Raw genomic sequence first — 6,548 nt, forward strand, 5'->3', positions numbered from 1 at the left:
GAAAATATTACATATGTCCCTTTTTCCCCCATTGGCCCCCTTTGCCTCCCCCCTCATATGCTATTATTTTACTAAAATATAGATTTGAATCCCAATATATAGATTGCAAATGGAACTTATATCCTAGTGCAGTGATGGCGAACCTATGACATGCGTGTCAGAGGTGACATGCGAACTCATTTTTTTGGTGGATTTTTCTTTGTTAAATGGCATTTAAATATATAAAATAAATATCAAAAATATAAATCTTTGTTTTACTATGGTTGCAAATATCAAAAAATTTCTATATGTGACATGGCACCAGAGTTAAGTTAGGGTTTTTCAAAATACTGACACGCCGAGCTCAAAAGGTTCGCCATCATTGTCCTAGTGTTATTGGCATTGAAGCATAGTAACCTCCATCTTATATAAAACTGCTGTTTGAATTCTCTATTGTTAGATAGTCCCTTGTTCTGCAAACTCTTTCATTTTTTGCTGGGGTCCAACCCCAGCAGGTCCAGGGGTCTCCAAAGGTGTGGACGGAGTCGTCGAAGAAGGAATGACACGGAGACAGCGTTCAGTTGATCAGCAGCCTAGCTAGGATCTCTAGCCAAGTTCTGGTTTGGATCTCCAGCCAAGTTCTGGTTAGGATCTCTAGCCAAGTTCTGGTTCGGTTCTCTCACTTGGTTCTCCAGCCTGGTTCTGTCCAGGTTCTCCAGCCAGGTTCAGTCACCAGGTTCTATCCAGGTTCTGTAGCCAGGTTCTGTCTCTAGGTTCTTCAGCCAGGTTCTCTCACTAGGTTCTGTCTCTAGGTTCTGTCTCCTGTTGTCTTGTTACATCTGTATTTATACCAGTTGATTTTAATCCTATCAATCTCTATTCCAAAGATTAGGGTGTTTCTTATATCCATTCCAGGGAGTAAAGATTATGTAGCTTAAGCGTGACTGTTTGGAGTTAAAGTGATTAACTACCCGCCTGGCACTTAGTTAAGGGGTTTTATTCCCTCCCTAACTTCAGGGGAAAATCCCTACCTGGGGAAACAACCTTTCTTGGAGAGGTGACCTTGTTTAAAACACATAGCGCCAGGAAGGGGAGCAGACATATTACGAACAGTATGCCATATATGCCAGGTCCCTTGAAACATATGCTGTGCAGATGTTTCTTCCCTGAAGCGACTGTATCAAGCAGCAAGGATGGACTGGCTCCCGGCAATTTTTAGACAGTCTCTTATTCTATAAAATAACTGTTTTAGTTTGAATAATAGAAAAAGATAAAAACTTAACTGTCTGACCTTGAAAACTAGCCATCTGACGTGATGGACTAATACTGATAATAATTCCTATATTCTTTTTTTTAAAAAAATATATTTTATTAATTTTTTACAGAGAGGAAGGGAGAGGGATAGAGAGTTAGAAACATCAATTGGAGAGAAACATTGATCAGCTGCCTTCCGCACACCCCCCACTGGGGACATGCCTGTAACCAAGGTTCATGCCCCTGATCAGAATCGAACCTGGGACCCTTCAGTCTGCAGGCCAACACTCCATCCACTGAGCCAAACCGGTTAGGGCTAATTCCCATATTCTTATGCCAAATGTTTGTTCTTTATGTATCCAAGATTACAAACTGTCTGTAACAATAACTCACACAGAGCCTTTTGTAAAATCTGCAGACAAAGAGCCTAAAAGGTATAAATAGAGAGAACTTCCTCTATTTGTTGCTCAGAGATTTGGAAGAGACACCTCCCTCCAGGCCTCATGCAATTGGCTCATTAAGGAGTCTTGTATCTCATTCGCTGATTTACCATACTACAGCATAATTAGTTAATTTATATTAATAATAGAAAGAGAGCAAAGGGGAGGCCAGACATTATAAGCATGGTCATCTGGGCAGCTTCACCAGGAAGGTGCAATTTCACACTCACCAGGGAACCACCAGTCCATTCTCTGCAGACCACTGGGAGAAGGGATCATAGGCAGTGAAGTAGGGGTGATTTGGGGAAGATGCTTGTCTATCAGTCTAGCTTGGGGAAAAAGATCATTGGCTAAAAGGGTGGAACCCAATGCAAGCCCGGAAATCTTAGAAGATTAAAATCCCCAAAGAATTCTCTCTCTTTCTAGCCTCTTGCTTTCTCCCTGGCGCTCTCTTGCTCCATGACCCACACTCACCCATGTGCCTCCATAACCATGTGGCCTTAAGCAGCCTCATTGGCCATGGCCATGCAGACCCCACACACAATGGACTGCAGCTGAGAACACAGCTACTAGTAAATAACCCAGACAGAAAATTGTATACAGTATGGTAGTTTTCATTAAACACATGCACACACATATATACACTGACAGATACAACAAAGGGCTAAATTATGGCATTTGTGGTGATTTAAAAAATAATTCAACTTGTATTCTAAATTCTCTGGAATGAAGCATGTTATTTTTTATTACTTTTTCAATAAACTTTCTATTTTAAAGTAGATTTAGTTACAAAAATTTGTAAACATAGAACAAAGAGTTCTCTTATATCCCACACTGTTTACCTCATTATTAACATCTTTTGTCACAATTAGTGGACCAATATTAATATGCCATTATGAATGAAACTCCATCCTTTGTTCAGATTTCCTTAGTTTTTGCCTAATGTCTTATTTCTGCTTCAGGGTCCCATCCAGGATGCCACATACATTTAGCCATTATTTCTCCTTAGGCTCCTCTTGGTTGTGACAGTTTCTCAGACTTTCCTTGCTTTTGATGACCTTGGCAGTTTTGGGGAGCATGGTCAGGTATTGTAGGATGCCCCTCAACTGGGATTTGTCTGATGTTTTTATCACAATTGGATGGGAGTTACAGGATTTGGGGAGGAAGACCACAGAAGTAATATACCATTTTCATCACATCATATCAAGGGTATGGCTCTCACTTGTTGGAATGTTGTTTTTATAATAAAAAAATAAATGTGCTTTCTTAAAGTTCTGCCTCAGAACATATGTGATGCATTTTCTTATATGGTACTAGAGGCCTGGTGCACAAAATTCATGCACAGTTAGGTTCCCTAGGCCTGGCCAGCAATCAGGGCGGGTCAGTGTCTTCCAGCTGCCGGCTGGGGCCTTCCTTTGTTCCACGCAACCCACTGGTGGTCAGTATACATCATAGTGAGCAATTGAACTCCCAAGGGGACACTTTGCATATTAGCCATATATATATATATATATATATATATATATATATATATATATATATATATATATGTATATATTAAGATGTAAGTTTGGTTGCTATACCAAAAAGGAACAAAAATATTAAAACATGATAGAAGTCAATTTCTTTTTTTTTTTTTTTATATATTTTATTGATTTTTTACAGAGAGGAAGGGAGAGAGATAGAGAGTTAGAAACATCGATGAGAGAGAAACATCGATCAGCTGCCTCCTGCACATCTCCTACTGGGGATATGCCCGCAACCCAGGTACATGCCCTTGACCGGAATCGAACCTGGGACCTTTCAGTCCGCAGGCCGACGCTCTATCCACTGAGCCAAACCGGTTTCGGCGATAGAAGTCAATTTCTTTCTCTCAAAAGAGAAAGCAGTTCAGAGCTGGTAGGGCAATGTGTTTCAAAAAGTTGGTAAAAGACCCAGGTTCCTTCTGTCTTATGGGTCTATCTTCCTTAACAAGTGGCTTCATGGCTACAACAAAAACTTCTGTGGTTGCCTGGCTAAGAAGGGTGCTCTAGAGTCTGCCATCACATCTACATCCAGTGGAAAAGAGACGATATACTTTTTCCTTTTAAAGATAAATCTGGAAGTTGCACATTTGATTCATTCTGCTCATATTCCATTTGTTAGACACTAGTCATATGGCCACACCTAGCTGCAAGGAAGGCTGGGAAGTGTAGGCAGCTCTATGCTCAGCTAAAACTTCTATAACAATTAAAGAAGGAGAGGCTGAATTTTGGGGAGACAGTTAGGAATCTTAGCCAAAGCTGGAATGTAAGCATCCTAAGAGTGAAAGATACATGTGGAAAATCCAGAGGTGGGGAGGAGGAAAATCTAATTTACTGGCTATTAATCATTACCTTCATTACATTACCACCAAAAATGTCAATGTGAACACCAGAATTTTTTTCTTCTTCTAACGTTTTTTTGGCTACCCCACTTTTCCTCCACATAGTCCTCAACTTCATGCCATTTCCACCTCTCTCTATCCCATCCCACCCTCCTTTCCTGTCCCAAACTTCTCAATTCACTTGAAGTGGTTTATCAAGCCAAAGTCAAACCCCTAGGGTTTTACCTTCTATTTCAAGAGGATTATCAAGTTATTAGTGGCTCAGTGCATGAATTTGTTCACATTGAAAGAAAATTAATTAGAATAAATATTTTAATATTGTTATTCACCCTTTCTCTATAAAAGAAGTGTCAGAAGTGAAAGAAAATTAGTAAAATGTACATGAAAATAATATATAAATTAATTAATAAATAAACAATAACAACATGATATAACAACAACAAAGACCTGATATGAAAACAACAAAAACATGATATAAAAACAACATTGATAGGAGAAACTAAGATGGCGGCATAGGGAAACGCCGAGATTGCTGCCTCCTACAACAACTTCGAAACACACTAAAGGGACAGAATGGACATCGTCCAGAACTTACAGGAGGGCTGGCGGAGTGGAAATTCTACAACTAGAAGGAAAGAGAAAAGCACATTGAGGGTCAGGAGCTGCGGAAGTAAAGTGCGAAGGTACGGAGGCTCCGGAGTGCGAGGAAAGGGGCTGGTACCTGAGGACGCGGCTGTCTTTTTGAATCGGGAGGGAGTCACAAGCTCCCGACTGCTCTGAACTCCGGTTCTGGGAAGACTCTGGGGACCCAGGACTCGTTCAGGGAGAGACTGGACTGTCTGGCAGCGGGCAGAACTCGGAACTCGGGGGCGGCTTTCCCTCAGAGGTGCTTGCAACAATTATCGGGACACTGAGACGCACGCAGCCCGTAGGGCAGGGCTGAGAATCCGCCATAGTTCCTTGCTCCGCCCTTGGATTCCCTGAGACCCTGCCCCACCCAGGCTGCAGCAGAGGCTTTTGCATATGAATGCCCTGGCCCTTTGCAACCTGAAAATTAACTAACAAACCGCAGATGGGCCACAGACCCAGAACTTCCAAGAGAAGGCCCAAGGCCCCACAGCAGCTTGCATTGCTTCACAGCTGCACCTCGTCAGGGCACCTCCAAACTCCAAAAAAGGACGGGGAATCTGCAGTTCTCTTCATAGCTCCTGCTGGGTAACCTCCAAGAGCCAGTGTACCCAGTGGTCAGAGGGGGACCATCCGGATTACAACTCCTCAGATCCATAAGGGACACACCCAGGGGGCAGACTCAGTGAGCACCAAAGCCGCACTGAAGCAAGTCTTGCCCCAGAAGGGTGTCTTCAGCACAGAAGTTCTCCCACTGCAGACACAGCCGATTCTCACTGCCAACTGGCCTGGAGGTCAACTCCTCCCAGTGATCCTACAACAATCAAGGCTTAACTACAACAAGACTGTGCACAAAACCCACAAGGGGGTGCACCAAGAGTGTCCACCTCAGGTAACGGGGGAGGCTGAGCCACTGGGCCCTACAGGACACCTAGCACACAAAACCACTCTACCAACACAGGGAAGCATAAAAAATGCAGAGACAAAGAAACAGGTCACAAATGACAGACATGGAGGAAAGCAAACGACTGGATATAGAGTTCAAAACCACGTTTATAAGGTTTTTCACGAATTTTATGGAAACCGCCGATAAATTTAGTGAGACCCTCAAGAAATCTAGTGAGACCCTCGAGGATATGAAAAAGGACCAACTAGAAATTAAGCATACACTGACTGAAATAAAGAATAATATACAGAGATCCAACAGCAGACAAGAGGATCCCAAGAATCAAGTCAAAGATTTGAAATACAAAGAAACAAAAAATACCCAACCGAAAAAGAGAAAAGAAAAAAGATTCCAAAAATATGAAGATAGTGTAAGGAGCCTCTGGGACAACTTCAAGTGTACCAACATCAGAATTATAGGGATACCAGAAGATGAGAGAGACCAAGATATTGAAAACCTATTTGAAGAAATAATGACAGAAAACTTCCCCCACCTGGTGAAAGAAATAGACTTACAAGTCCAGGAAGTGCAGAGAACCCCAAACAAAAGGAACCCAAAGAGGACCATACCAAGACACATCATAATTAAAATGCCAAGAGTAAAAGACAAAGAGAAAATCTTAAAAGCAGCAAGAGAAAGAAAGTCAGTTACCTACAAGGGAGTACCCATACGACTGTCAGCTGATTTCTCAACAGAAACCATGCAGGCCAGAAGAGGCAGGCAAGAAATATTCAAAGTGATGAATAGCAAGAACCTACAACCAAGATTACTTTATCCAGCAAAGCCATCATTCAGAATAGAAGGTCAGACAAAGAGCTTCACAGATAAGAAAAAGCTAAAGGAGTTCATTACCACCAAACCAGCATTATATGAAATGCTGAAAGGTATTCTTTAAGAAGAGGAAGAAGAAAAAGGAACTCTTACCATTTGCCACAGC

Source organism: Myotis myotis, unplaced genomic scaffold, assembly GCF_014108235.1.
Source record: "Myotis myotis isolate mMyoMyo1 unplaced genomic scaffold, mMyoMyo1.p scaffold_m19_p_2, whole genome shotgun sequence".
In the NCBI taxonomy this organism is placed as follows: domain Eukaryota; kingdom Metazoa; phylum Chordata; class Mammalia; order Chiroptera; family Vespertilionidae; genus Myotis; species Myotis myotis.